This window comes from Oxyura jamaicensis, chromosome 2, assembly GCF_011077185.1.
Source record: "Oxyura jamaicensis isolate SHBP4307 breed ruddy duck chromosome 2, BPBGC_Ojam_1.0, whole genome shotgun sequence".
In the NCBI taxonomy this organism is placed as follows: domain Eukaryota; kingdom Metazoa; phylum Chordata; class Aves; order Anseriformes; family Anatidae; genus Oxyura; species Oxyura jamaicensis.
Window position 1 is genome coordinate 110,317,815 of NC_048894.1, and position 15,692 is coordinate 110,333,506.

Genomic DNA, 15,692 nt, shown 5'->3' on the forward strand with positions numbered 1-15,692 from the left:
CAGAAGAATCTCAACCGCGACTCACGGGTTGGGAAATTTCTGCCCATTCCACATCAGTCAGGAAATGATGCAGTCACACTGAATGGAGAGGTCCTCTTGCAAAATGGGTACAACAATAGGCCAACAACAACAATGTAGGCCAATTCATACTCCAGCAGCACTCCCTGACTCACAGCCCAAGCCAATACGCAGTGGATCGGAGATAACTTAAATCAAAAAATAAAAATAAAAAATAAAAAAATCATGTAGCATATGGATATTCTCTGTCCTTGTTTTTAATGGAAACCCTGTATTTCTAAAATAGGAGTGCCTGATTAGAGGAGTCTGGCATAAAGATGTGAAAAAGGTGACATCAGATAATGATGGGAAGTTTACCTTGCAGGATTTATTAGAGAACCAGTTGACTAAATAACAGATTCTGCATTTAACACATATGATTATTTTATTCACATAACAACCACATCTCAGATAATGAACTGTTATACTCTCTGTTGGGCTATTTTTTGTTGTTGTTATTATTATCTCATAGCAGCTTAGAAAGGGAAGATTTAAGTTTTCTTCTCCTTTGCAAAAATAACAATAAGCACAGAGATCTAATAAATACATTTAACTTGGAGCTTCACCACAGGTATCAGAAGTATGTCATCACTGGCCTTTGGAGTGCAATAAAAATGACAAAAGATAATTTTCTGTTTTCTGTGTTCTGTAGAGACCAAAATTAATTTTGGTATGAAAGTTGGGCTAGTTTTGGCAAATACTGTGGAATTTACAAAACTGATGTCCCCTGAAAACAACTGTCAATTCATCTGTTACAAGAGAAGAAAGGACAGGAGTATTGACTGTGTTGTGTCTCTTTAGAAAGGTCAGGCTTTTCATGCTCCTATTTACAAGTAAATGAACTTCCCTCCCTGAGTGCATTATCCCTTTTTTCAGAGAGAAGGGGGGCACCAAACATACTAATTTGCTTTAGAACTGGGACTGTCTTTGCAATACAGCTGTTAACACTACCAAGGGAAGTATGTGAGGGGCACTCAGAGCATTACTTGACATTTAGTACGTGGCTCCATTATTTTTATTGGCCTGAGAGTTTCAGCTCGCTCTTTTCTGACTCATAAAGTGTAGGCATCATTATTTCTCTTCTCAGAAGTTCAGTGAGCCCATTTCTTTCTGAATACAATTCACTATGAAATGATTGAGATGTTTTTTTTTCCACACAGGAATTTCTCTCACAAACAAGTCCTTGACCTTCAGGCGAACAGGCACAATGATCCTAGTAATAACCTAAAATTAAATTGTGACTCGTTCACAATGGCCACATAAAACCGACATCAGGAGTGGAAGATGAAAAAGCGGGTAGGCCACCACCACCCCACTGGCTGGTGGCTTTTCTACAGATGGGCTGTTGCCCCTATTGTCACAGCATCTCCACTGGCTGGTGAAAAGATGTGGAGGTAAAATACTCCAACAAAACCAGAATCAGTTTCTCAAACACTGGGGTATGTTAATTCCCGTCAGCAGATAGGGCATGGTAAAGTACCAAGACAAACGCAAGACAACTCCTAAGTATTTTCTTTGATATCCCACTGTGATACTCTCAAGCTGGATGAGGCATTAAAGCTATGACTTTGCCAGATCATTCATAACTTTGCCACAAAATTCTTTGTGTACTGTGGTCTACACATCTCTACTCACAAGCAAATGTTGGGGGAGAAAAAAGTGCACACATCCCCACCTACAGGGTTCACCATCCATTTGCGTCTTTAATTACTGTACTGGTAATTTCTTTGCTGTGACCAGAGAAAGGACACAGACTTGCGTGTTTTTGAAGGAGTAGGGAAAACAGTGTGAGGAAGCAGCAAGTGCAGCAAGGGAAGGCGAGTCAGGAGCTGAGGGTGACCACAACACAGGCAGGGGCAGTGCCCTCACTGACTAGGGACACAGCCCCAGGTACCCAAACAGGAAAAGAAGAGCAGGTCCGGTGACAGAAACCAGGGTCAGCCACAGTCTACAATCAGCAGAGAAGTCTCACGGTGATGTGGCAGGTTCAAGGTTTGGCCAGGAAGGCAAGTTAGCACGTCAGGCTCAGCAAGGGACATGGCCAGGCACAGGCTGAGCTGCAGCACAGCTCAAGATACAAAATGCGAAGGCTCAGCTTAAATGCTGTTCCTGAGCAGGAAGGAGGAACATGGGATGAGACTTCTCATGGCTCTACCACAGCCCTCACGTAGCTGTTTTCACAGCAATCTGCTCCAAGGCTGCAGCTCTACCACAGCATGGCTAGCCCTAAGCACGAGCAGCCTGGCCTCTCCACAGGGTGGGTGTGCAGGGCCCTGACATGGGCATGGTACCTTGGTGCCAGGAAACCCCAGAGCACCATCTTCTGTAGGGAAAAAAAAAAAAAGGTATATTTTTCTATCAAACAGTACGTGGCAACTATGAAGAAAAAAAATGATTCTGGAAATCAGATGTCTGAAGTCAACATCAAGAACAATCCTGGTGTCCAGACTTACTATGCAATGCACAATATTGAAATATACGTGGGCTTTGAAAGTTAGAGTTCAGTGTAGCTCTCTCACAAGCTATCTCAAATCTTCCTAACTCTGTAGAACTGATGAGACAAAATATGAGTCATTTTCTTGAGGAAGAGAACAGAAACTTCATCTTACTGAATGAAGAAGATTTAGTAATTTGCTCGCTATACTGGTTTCATAACTGATCATGAGATCTAGTAACAAGCCCGTGTTGTTTGTTTTTTAATTAAATGTAATTTATTACATTTAGGAATCTCCCAGGGGAAAAAAAATTAATAAATTCACTGACGGTTTTGTGTTAAGAGAACAATAGCTTTTTTACTTATATTGTTTAGAAAATAATATCAATTAGATCCATCAACAGTATCACATAAACAAGGCCTTCCTTTAAAAGAAAGGATATCAACAACTACTGAAGGAATTACCAAAAACAACCACATACACAGCTTTCACATCTGCAAATCATTCTTGCCTATCGTGTTACTGTGACTCCTGTGATTTCAGACTCATTTTGGTGTGCATGAGCCCCCCAAGTGCACACACCGGTGCTGTTTCCTCTGTCCCATTCTTACTTTGTTCTTCCTACAGGCCTCGTGACTTTCCTTAAGGAAACTAAAGCCTGTTTTGGCCGCTATCATGGCTCGCTCTTCCAAGCCATCTGACCAGCCTACACTCCCAGTGACACTCAGTGAGTCAGCGAAAGCCTGAGTGGCCAGGGCAATGCTCCGGCCTCCTCCCTGAAACCTCCCTGCATCATCTCTGACACCTCATCTCCATACGCGAGGTCAATGTGGGCGTCCCAAGCTATTAAAATATTTCAGGACTCCCATGCATCAGTCTCTTTCTCTCCCCTCTGCACTTGGAAAACAAGTGAACTTTCTTTCCATCAAATACTTGGAGAGGATAACGCAGGCAAAGACGCAGCTAAAATAACGCTGACTCACAGTGTTCGAGAAGCAATAAAAAGGATTGATTTACACACACGGACTTGGTCTTTTAAAAATAAATAATTTCATTACAGCAACATGAACTAAGAGATCACCAAAATGTTCCAAACAGCACATGTTTAGGCTAGCTTAACAAAATAAGTAGCTAAGAAAACATCACTAATATTTGAGAAATACATAAAAGTATTTGCCAACCTTGAAACCTTCTCATTTTAAAAACTGAATTTTATAAATAGGCATATGTATGAGCAAATGGTTTATAACACAAGGTGTTGTTATTGAGCAGCTATCTTTCTATAAGAAATATAAAATAATTTCAAGTATGCAAAGGCTATACAAATAATCACTGGAAAACACGTATCTAAATTTGAGACATCCAATTAGGGAAGGGGGATAAAAAAGGGATGCATGCAACAAAGTAAGAGAGATCTAGGTTATACAAAGAGCTCTCAGTTAATGTAGAAACTGTCCAGTCTCATACGTCTGGAAAACATTTCATCATCGGCTTTACTGCAAATAAACAGTGATACAATCTAAACCAGAAAATGAAGTATATCCAACTGTCTAATAACAACGGTTACCTAACAGTCTTTTCAAGATCATTAGATTGCATTTGAAACTGGATACATTATGATAAAACATGCTGGTATTTTAAACACTACTATCCATAAGACTTGTTAAATAACAGTAAACTTTACATTAGATTCAGTGATTTGAAGTCTCCTCTAAAACTTGTGACCAGTCACAAGGCTCTATGCCTCTTGACATTATCAGTTAACTTAAAGGGAAACTGGTTTGTTTGTTTTTTTTTTCTTCCTGATACTTGCATATTCAGAATGAGCATGCATTTACCTACCACAGCTTAACAAAAAGCTACCAAGTCGAACTTGACTTTTTACATGTACAACACACACTAATTCCTGGAGGGGTTTTACATGTGTACAAAACAAACAATACTAGTCCACTGCTAATAACAAACACCAATATAGCCACTATACCTTCCTTTTGTCTACTATTTCACTGTGACAAAGCTAAATATACATACATATGCACACGTGTGCTTTTTTGTTTACTTTGCATAATCCAGTATGAGCTTTGCATCCAAGAAATCTCAGAATGATTTGCAAAGTTCAAATAAGATCACTCATTGAGGACTGGTGTGAAATTGCTGGATCAAAACCAACCATTTTCTATACACAGAAATACAAGGAAAAAAAATAGGAACAAAAGGTTTATTACCAGTAAACCAAGTTCTTCAATATCTGTAATCCAAAGTTTCAGTATACAGCAGCAGCTGTGTACAGTAAGTTTCTAACTAGATAGTAATAACTAGAATCTGGGAAGTGTTTCTGGCTTTAACAGCATTGTGAGAAGGAGCTCATGCAGTCACCTTTCATGTTGCACTGCTGCATCGACGTTCTGCTCCAAGCACTAACCTCCATGCCCTCAGTATTTCTCAACCTGCAATTCAAACAAGTGCTAAGATTAAAGGGAAGACAGAAAGAATGTACCCATACCTGTGGATTTTATTTTCAAGTAACTACAGCTACTGCTGAGAATTTCTGCATTTGGGTGACTGCCTGCATATGTATTCTCCACAATGAGGGTGGCGAAACACTGCAGCAGACTGCCTAGAGAGCCTGTGGGATCTCCATCCTTGGACGCAATCAAAACCTGACTGGACAAGGTCCTCATCAACCTCATTAACTTTGCGGTTAGCATTGTCTTGAGCATCTTTGGACATCAGGGATGGGATGACCTCCAAAGCTCCCTTCTAACGTATATCATGATTCATTGGTATTGTAACTTGGTCCAATGTCAAGACCGGTGCCACAGACTTGCACTCATCAAACAGCAGATCACAGGGGCCTTCATACGGGTAAGTATCTAAAGTCCAGCACAGTCCTTAACAGAAAACACCGCTGACAGACTTTTCAGCAAGGCCTTAGGTAATATAAATCAGTCATGGCACAATGCATTAGTCATGTCAACAGGATTTGAGTAGGGTTGTCCAACCCCCACAGTGGAGACATATCTGAGAGATAATATGAAGGGTTTGTACCTGTGGATATTAAAAGACAGTTCTTCACATTCCGAGTAAATAACATAGCTCAAACTTTGTGCATCCAGAAGGAAAACACAAGCAAATTGCTTATATAGGAACAGTTCGATGTCTCTTTGTTAATAATGTTGTGGTTAACAGGAAGACAAACTTCATAAAAAACACACAAGTAAATATGTTGTCAAAATACAAATTCAATAGGATATTGTGTCGTTCAGTGTCTCATGACACAGGAATCAGGTTGTTTAACATCTTATGATCTAACAGTGTTCTCTGCAGGCTGGAAAAATATGATGCTTGCTTTTCTTGACCAAAGAAAAAGACATCCGTAAGTCAGTTGCTGTAATGGACAAAGCTAAGGAAATCTGAGACTTTGTATTGCAATTGTATCTCTAAAATGGACTGCAGGAGCCTTATTCCTCCATCTCAGTGGCAACAGGACAAAGTGTCATGCAGCAGGAGTCTGTAGATCATGGTCAGATGCTTAAGAACACACAACAGATGGAGAGGAGATGCTAAGAGGGACAAAGCATCCTTAAGAGTCAACTGTACATTGAGGATCCAGAATCCCTAGCTGTCAGTGCCATCAGAGAGTAGAATGGTTGCAGCTGCAAGACTTTAGCAGAACTTGTGGCTGAGGACAATCCTTTGCTGTACCCATTCAGAGCAGTTTCTTTTGATCAGGCCTCTCTTATTATTATTTTTTTTCCCCCCTCAGGGTACTGTTGTGAGATCTGCAGGTGAAATCCTGCACTGGGATGCTAAGGACATCAGAGATCTGCAGTGCCCAAGGCCACAGCGTAAGTGGGTCAAGCCAGGGACAACACTAGCATTAGCCCGGAACACCAATGGGGTCAACATGATCCAAACAGAAACCCATCACCCTTCAAAGGAGGGAACCTGCAGACATGGGCTCTGTTCCCTCTGTCTGTGGGACACAAGACTGCCGACAACTCTGTGCGTAGTTCCTGGACCTCTCCAGAGCAGCAGCAATACTCACTGTGCGCTGGATACCAAGAGGTATTCTTTGATGAGACTGTGCTCAGGAAGCAGACTGCTGCCTGCTAGGCTGTCAAAGGAAAGCAAAAAAAAAAAGCAGACTGGGATCCTCATTCACTGAGGAACTGAAGGGCTGACAGGCAAATTAATTAGAAAATAATTATTTAAGGAGAGAGAGATGTAAAAAAATAGTAGAAGAAATGAGTCAAGATCATTCTATTATGACTCCAATGAGTCATAAAAAAGTAAATTCAGAAAAGGACACATCCATAAAACACAGTTCCTGTTGTGCTGGGTGATTCAGAGGGATGACAGGCTCTTAACCACATCTTCTCTGTGCCACAGGGGAGCCACAACAGAGCAGCTCCGATGAGCACCACGAGAATCCCTGGTCTTGGGTGTTGGTGCTGCCCAGTAACCCAGACTCTGAACAAACACGGGAGCTATCTCAGAGAGACGACTGTCATATCCCAAGCAAACTTATTATCAGTGTAAACTTAAGTACACATGTAGTTACTTTGGAAAGGGGACTGGGACTGTAAGAACACAAATTTTAACAAAACAATACTGTTTTATAATTTCTGTTCAACATCACGGCGAACAGTTATTTTTTTAGTTACACACAACGAAAACACAAGTACAATTGCTTGTTAATAACACTCAAGTTTCCATGCCAAGATAGGAAATGAAAGACAACATCTGCAGTATCTGCTGCAGTGCCCACAGCCTGGTGAAAGCTATCTTGATATTCATACAGATATAAGATAGAAGGACCAAGATCTTCATACATATATGAGCAATCTAAAAATAAAAAAATAAAAAAATAAAGAGAAACTGACAGGAAGGTGCCTGGTATCTCATTAATTTGACAGTTTGTATTTCAATATGACATTTGAAGCGCTAGAAGAATATAGAAGTGCTGTTGAAATGTAAATCCGCAGTGAGGTTCAGGCTGTTTTTAATGATTATATCTTTGTTCGTGATACATCTGCTGAAAAATGATACCAGCCCTCTGAAGCAGATTCTGTAAAATGAAATACTATTTTTAGGACCATGAACTTGCTCAATTTTGTCAGACTTTTTTTCCCTTACAGTTCTCTGCCCTATTACTTATTAGTGGAATATTACCACATTGTGAAGCTAAACATTATTTCATTTGTATTTTAATGACAACACTCTTCATGTATTCATGTATTTCAATGCCTTTCCAAATGCTGCAGTAAAGAAAGGGTTGCCTTTGTTTCCCCATTTTATATTAGTTTTTGACGTGTCTTTGCCCTATTACTGGAACCTCTTCCTTTATTCATACCTAAATACAACTCCTGCTCCAAATCCCCCAAAGTTTGCTTTTTTCTTCCATAAAGCTGTTCATTTTGATTTTCCCGTGACATTCTAACTACTTCAGTTTTGAAATACCTACAGGAAAGATGGGGTAGGTTTGTCTTTTGTGTAGGAACAACGCTCAGTCCATCTACTGACAGCAGATGAACAATAGCAAAATCAAGTCTGCTTTGTACTAGCACAGTAACACACACATATATAACCCTGAAAGATAAGAGATTTATCTGAAAAAGAATGGGTTACTGCTTTTATAGATTTTTAAAGTATTTAAGAACTCTACACGGAAGAAAAAAAGGGGGGGGGGGGGGGGAATAGTCTAGACTGAAAGTAAATTCACAGTATTTTGATGAAATATCTCCCAAGGGTATTAGAATTGTCTTGGCAGCAAAGAAAAATAGGCTTATTATTTCAGGTAGTATGTAAAATCTACAGACAGGTTTTTGCCTTTGTGATTAGGGCTCAAAGAATCTGGATTCTATGCTGGCTCTGCCACACACTCTGAACGTCACACTGGGCAATTCCCCTGATATTTTGAGCTTGATTTTTCCTTTTCAAAAATGAGAACAGCTTTTATTTTCTCCCACCAGTCATTTATCTTGGCTACCACATAATTAAGTCACCGGGACTCCTTGGAGAACCTCAGGTTCAGCACACACTTCATGTATCTGCTGCTGGTCTGGGTTTTAAGCTATTAAGTATGCCGTTGCATTTGCATATATAAGTAGCATAACAGACAGACATCAACTGGAGGATCTGAGATTTGAAAACAGACAACATTCCAGAAAGCTGGGAGGCCAGGAATTGAAAAGATCTTAACTTTTAAATAAGCATTTTCCTTATGTAAGAGAATGAAGTACTTTAAATTGACAAATAATTTTGCTATAATATGTCCAAATAAGTGGTAAAACTCATCCATCACAATGGCATGTTTTTCTCCTTTTCTCTTGTTTAACTGTCCTTACCTAAATTTTTCAGATTAACTTTTTATTTAACATCTAGGAACGACTCTGCAATGGTAAAACAAAACGTATTTCCATACATTTTCCTTGTGCCAATGCTTTAAACGTTGTAGGTACACCTATGCAACTGACTCTCCTTGTATGAGCAGTGCTAATTGTCAAAGGTCCTTTACAATTCGTGATGAAAGCACCAGACTGATAAAAGGAGGTTAGGTTCAGCATTACCTCTGACTACTAGATCTGCATAAAAAGATTAATGAAAGCTGACAAAAGTAAAGGCCAAATTTTGAAGAAAAATGTATCAAAATAAGAAGTCTGTTTTACTAAACAAAACCACAGCAGACATCCTCAACGTAGGTTAAGCTGAACAAAAAACAAAAACAGTTTAAAAAAATGCAGGATGTTCAATGTTATAAACCCATCCTGACCAACAACGTTCATTAACAACATGACTCCTGTTAGTATATGAAAAGATTAAAAAAAAGAAGAAGAAGAAAAGGAAAAATAATTATTTTCTGCATGCTTTACTAGTTGTAGGTTTAAAGCAAGCTCCAATAGTAAGCCACACAGAGTTACAAACAGGAGCAGCTCTTTTGGAAAATTACAAGGTAAGACAATGGCCATTAGCCAGAGACCACAAATTACTTCACTGTTTTCATACAGTTTCAACTGGATTTGTTTTCTCCATGCCCAACTAGATGAAACATTCCTTGAAGATCTAGGAATTGCACGAAGCTTTCAGTCCTAGGACAAAAGGGAAAGGCTCAATGCGATATTCAAGCACAAGCAGCACTCTCCAGAAAAAACAAACAAGCAAACATAATCTGACATGGTACAAGGTATATTCAAAAGCAAGCACTGATTCGCGATCACCAAATGGTGATTTGGGGTTAGCAATCACATCGTTTAGAAGACCACACAGACATCCATGTTATCTCTAGCATTTGTAGCGCCTTGGCTCCAAAGCAAACAGAGCCCACAGCACGAGGAATGGCACATCCTCCTAAAGGAACAGACCAGATGGAGCTTCTGAAGGCAACTTGTTTACTTTGCAGTAAAAGTCTGCTCCAGACTTGCAACAGCATGAAGGAGTTAATCTGAATCTGCAGGCCAGAGGTGAAGGGCAAAGCAGCACACACCGACCCAAAAGCCACGATGCAGCCAGGGAAGTGTCTTCTAAAAAAGCTCTGAGGAAATATTTTTCATCATTACCTAGAAAGGAGTAGGTGGCAGGCAGTCTGCATTAGCCAAGACCAAAAAAAATAAACACCAAAAAAAAAAAACACACAAAAAAAACCATGAATTAACATGTTGGCAACAGAGAAGAGAGGGGTGCTTTTAGCAGATGGCAATTAAGGATTTGGCAAGCATCTGGAGGCAAGGAAAGAGTGTGAGTCAAAGATAACGCTAATATCTCAAGTTCAGATAGCAGAGAAAGATAGAGACACAATGAGAAATGCACGGCGGAGAAGTAATGTACTCAGGCAGCAGTACAACATCCACAAGGCCCTACAGAGCAAACAAGCAGAGGTGCAGGGGGCTGCAAAAAAATGCGTTTGGAGCAGAGATGGCAACATTGACAGTCATCAAATATTAGGCAGAGACAGTAACACACACCCACAAAAGCAGGTGACTACTTTTTGGTCAGAGAGGAACAGATATAAAGGAAGTTAATGAGTGAACTGTAGGAGATTTTGAGAGAAAATAGGGGAGGGAGACTTGGAAGTGAAGGTACGCTGTAAGTGAGAAACAGAACTGGACAGGGGTCTTTCAGGCTTAGTTTTTCTCCCTCACATATTCCTTCCTATCAGTTTAACAGTGTCCCTACCTCTGTAACTGAAGCAACAGCTAATCTGTGAAGTGTGAACAGCTTGCCTTATCCTAGTTAATTATTTAACCTTAACTTTTTGCTGAAGGTGAAGGTGTTACAGGTGCTTCATAATTTATTATGTAGCTATATTAACCTCTGGTTAATAGATAGAAGAAAGGGACATGATGAAACATTTAGAATGTAGTCACCCCTTTGTTTTATCTGCATGTTTAATTTACCATATGTATTTCATTTTAGTAAATCAAAGTATTTTACTCCACATGCCGCAGCATACAGCAACACTAAAGGATAATCTAAGAAACATTCTTAGGGTCTTCCATTCACGCCATTAAGGAGAGATCTTGGAGCTTGCTTTCTTGTTAATGATTAACATTACAAAGATGTAAATGCCAGACAAAATTAAGCAACATAAGATGAAAACATCCACACTAGTAGGTCATGGGGAGCACAGAAACTTACCAGTTGCTAAAGAGTTCACTCCAGAACAAAATCTCAAACGGGTTGCACTGTGTCAAGTCAAACAAAAGAAAGTGCAAACTAACAAAAACTTTTTGCTTCAGCGAGCCCCAAGACAGATTCGGTATCCTCTTTTGCAGAGAAAGTTTACAATGCTGCAAACTCTCATGACTCAATGGCAAATCTTGGTTTGTTGAATGTCTCAACTTCTCAGCTCAAGTGATTTAAATAAAAATTTACATATAAGTGTTCATTAGAAGAAAAGCAACCATTTAGTCATAGATTGTTTTTTTAAAAAAAGCATTTAAGTATGTATTAACCAATTTCTGATGATCTCATTGTACGCGTCTTGTGGTTTTTGAATGCTCGGGGATGGTGTTACTGGGAACATCTGATCTGCTCTGTTATTAACCTACTGAAAATGCACATCTGACTAAAATCACAGTTAAGGTTTACTCACAGTATTTCCCTCAAATAACCTTCGGAAATCCCAAGAGGGGATACCACATTTCTCCTCCCATCTCTGGCAATAACTGAAGCTTCTGCATCAAAACCAGAGGACAACAGCTCTTCTTTCTCCCAGCAGACAGTCAAGGCAGCATATGAAGGCAAGAGAGATTGAAGGCTGAACAGAGATGAACCTTGCTGTCTACTAGATCATAAAAATTCCACGTTTATTTTCTCTACATGAGCTAAAGCTGCATTTAAAGAAGAAAGCCTTTCATAAAGTTAGTTACCCAACTATAAGCTGTTGGGAGTTCTAAACATTAAAAGAAGTGGGAGTGACTAACAAGAATTTGTACATTAAAACATCATTTACTTCACAGAATAATAGATATATAGATAAGCTAAATCTGATATAGATACAGCTTAGATAAACTGGATCAATATTTCCAAGCAGATTCAAAGCAGGAATTATAGAATGACTCAATGGTAGTACAAGCTAGTACTGAAACACGTAGGTGGTGTTGAAGTAGGTGGGAACGCTCTGGATCCACTTCATTCATAAATAAGTATTTCTCTCACTTTAAATCTCTCCAGCATTCAAAAATGAACTTACTATTAGTTTTATCTTGCAACTCTTGTGTCATTTTCTTAATGGTTAAATTTACAATTTCAGTGCAGAGGATGTTACAGGTTGGGAAGCTGGTAACTGAACTGAAGTGAAATTAAATCTTTAGCTCCCTTGAATTCCTGCTTTCTTTGACCACTGACCAAATTCAAAACTGATAAAAAAGTAACTATGTTATCTTAACTGTGTTAAAATAAGCCTAATCCAGTAACCACGTCATATTTCTTGGCATGCCAAGTATGAAATACTGCTACTTTCAAGGGCTTCTATATTAGAGTCAGAGAAAGACACTAAACAGAAATATAAAGAATTAGAGATCAATTAAGAGAAATATAGAAAAAAAAGGTCCGTAAGCAATTTTTTTCGCTTAAGGTGTTTTAATAATTTAGTAGGGCTATAAAATGTTACAAAAAATTGATGTTTATTTTTCAAAGAATACCATTAATACCCACTTTAGTCAGAGGAAGTTATTCATGCCCTACAGTGATACAGCTAACCTAGCTGAAGTAGAGTATCTGGAAAGAAAAATGCAACATTATATTCAGATACTTAAACATGTCACCGAAGTACACTTTAGCCTTCCAAAAAAAAAAATGATGTCGTAAAGTCTGATTTCCTTTGGCTTCTCAAAAATCAGACTTCCCACTGAACCTATTCAGCACACCGCCTTCATCACTAGAAGCACAAGTGCTCCGTGGATGGAAGCGGTACAGGTTCCACTCACATACACCTAGGGGAAGAATGGCTTAAATAAAAGGAAATCTTCAGAGAGAAACACTTTTTGGGAGAACAATTCTTTACTGTGAGGGTGGTCAAACAGTGGAACAGGCTTCCTAGAGAGGTGGTTAGAGTCCCATGCCTGCCAGTGTTCAAGAGACATCAGTACACTAGATTTTGGCTAACCTTAAAGAGGTCAGCCAGTTGGACTCGATGGTCTCTGAAGGTCCATTCCAACTCAACTATTCTATTCTACTCGTATTGCATTGTATATCTACTTCATATCATGTGTACTGTCAAAGCAAAAGGGAAACAGGAAGTTACAAAACTCAGGAAAAGGAAGCAAAATAACAAGATTTTTGATACCATTCCTCTGTTTTGTCTTTTTTTTTTTTTCCCCGAGGATTAAAAGCAACAGAAAGAGAGATTAAGATGTGAATTAAACCCTGTAGTCCTACCTACTACAATTAATATTTCAAATCTGCCACAGAGGCAAACAAAAATAGCAGCACTTATTGAAAGCAAGCTCTGATTCAACATTAGACCCTTAGTATTTCTCTCAGCTGACAAGAAAAAAAATAAATCAAAAGTAAGAGTCACTTTTTTCTTTCACATTATTGCATTTCTTAATTAAGTTTTAACAAACTGAAGACTAACAAATTTATAAGATGAGTGATGAAAGAAGTATTTCACAACTGGATAAGGAGCCAGTAAGATCCTCTGGATTTTTAGCAATTACTTAGCTTTTAGACAGTAGCCTAAACAAGAGACAAGTATCAGGCACAAGTTTATGCACCAAATACATTAAAATATAAATACGCTAACTTCCACTGGACTACTGATGAAAAAAAAAAAAAGCTTCCTTCAGGCATTAAATTAATAGGAAATAACTAAGTTAGAAAAGAGTGATAGCAGCACAATATTCCAAATCAGCTCCATTGTGTGCTTTTTTCATCTACGTTTTATATACTTTTTATTCCATCAGCTTTAAATCTTGTGCATACTTTTATATTGTGGCATACTTTTATATTGTTGGAGTACCGAATGTATAACTGAGATGCTTAAGAATGGAAGTTTGTTTTTGTTTTTGTTGTCATACCTCCTTCCCCAATCAAAAAGCCTACACCATACCACCAGGTCAAGCTCACCATTAAAAGCAAACTCACTGAACTGCAGAGGCGCATTTCACATTAATTTCAGAATTGCCTTAGGCAAAATCCACCATGGAGAAAAAAAAGAAGAGCTCCCTCCATGAAGTCACACTAAGAACTATTCATCCCCAGAAAGTGCACCCCTTGTTTGGATTATGCTTTTATTAGTAAGTATTTTATTTTTAAGTATTATGCTTTTTTAAATATATTTTAAGTACTATGCTGTTAAGACCAATCAGTTTGAATTTTCCATAAACCTACTTGATTTCATATAGTAACCAAGAGCTGTTGTTCTGCAGAATATCTGTTATATTAATTGTCCTAAAAATTGCTGCAATGCCCTATCTGTAACCAGCAAAAGTCACAGTAAAACTTGCTTCACAAATCCTACACACATCAGAAGGTATGCATTGTAAAATACATAGGACAAAATACTGGTATAGAGGCATAAATTATTTAACCCACACATACCCGCTGACAATAAATTTTGGCAAACACATTACACACGAAAAAAATAAAAATCAGGCCTCCTAATTTTACAGTAGCATAAGAAATGTCTGAACTGCTCAAGTTATGAAAAAAAATATGATAATTTAACCTTTGTATTCTTCTTCTTTCTTTTCTAGAATTTAAGATTTGTAGATGCTGAACTGTAGTAATGATATGAAGATACTGTCTACAAAAATTCCACAACACAAAATCAAAATTATGACATTCTGGTATTAAAAATAATAATAAAAAAGATTTAACCAAATACTTTTGTTTTATATTTCTTTGTTTGGAAAGCACGAGTTCTTCCTTTCTATCAATAGTTTAATATGCATGTTGTGTGTAAGTTTATAAAAGTTGCCACCTTTGCCGCAATTCCCCCATCAATTTGGTACTTTGTGAAGAGGCTGGAAAAGCCAGCATCTCTATCACAGAGCCTGTAACCAGCAGACTTCTTAGAAAAACAGTGTTGTGGTATCTCAGAAGCCTTTGAGGCTTTTAGCAGGCCAGGAACACAGGCAGAATGTTTGTAGCTTAATATATATATATATATTTCAGTAACAGAAACAACAACAAAAGGAAACATTGCGTTTTTCATTTCATTCTGATACACTGAACTATCTTTTATTTGACACAAAAACCAAATAAGGACAATACAAGGGACTGCTAGATTGTATGCACTCAACCAATACCTAAAGCTTAAGTTTTCCCTACCGTTTGACTGAGCACTCAGATTCTTCTCTTGGTGTGAACACAGAAGCAAACATGTCTACTGGCACTTGTCTACTAGAAAACTAGCACCTTAAAGCTAATTAATATGATAACTATCACATCAATCAATATATATGACAGCTACTGTAGATAGGACAGCATATCATCACTATGTTAGGTATCACATCAAACAATAGAACCAATAGAGAAAGGGGTTTGCAAAAACTGAAGACCTGTACAAACAACCTTATTCTCCCCACACTCTAAAATCCCTTTCAGAGTAATATAAACTGAATTTGCAAACTTCTACTTCCACAGTTAACCTTGTGATAAAACTGGGTAATTCTGATTCCATGACTCTATGACTTCACACATTAACAGCATAAGGAACATTATTGTGCTTTGAGATTTAATACGAACACCACC

At 38.4% G+C, this 15,692-nt stretch overlaps 1 protein-coding gene and 1 long non-coding RNA gene across 5 annotated transcripts in view; one reads left to right on the forward strand and one right to left on the reverse strand.

Annotated features, from left to right (window-relative positions):
• The window catches only part of SPIRE1 (spire type actin nucleation factor 1), a 124,698-nt gene that overhangs the window by 93,991 nt on the left and 15,015 nt on the right, over positions 1-15,692 (reverse strand). The window lies entirely within an intron of this gene.
• Positions 9,208-10,390, forward strand: LOC118162288. Its single transcript, XR_004748379.1, has 2 exons — positions 9,208-9,447; positions 9,538-10,390. It is a non-coding gene; the product is annotated as an uncharacterized LOC118162288 (long non-coding RNA).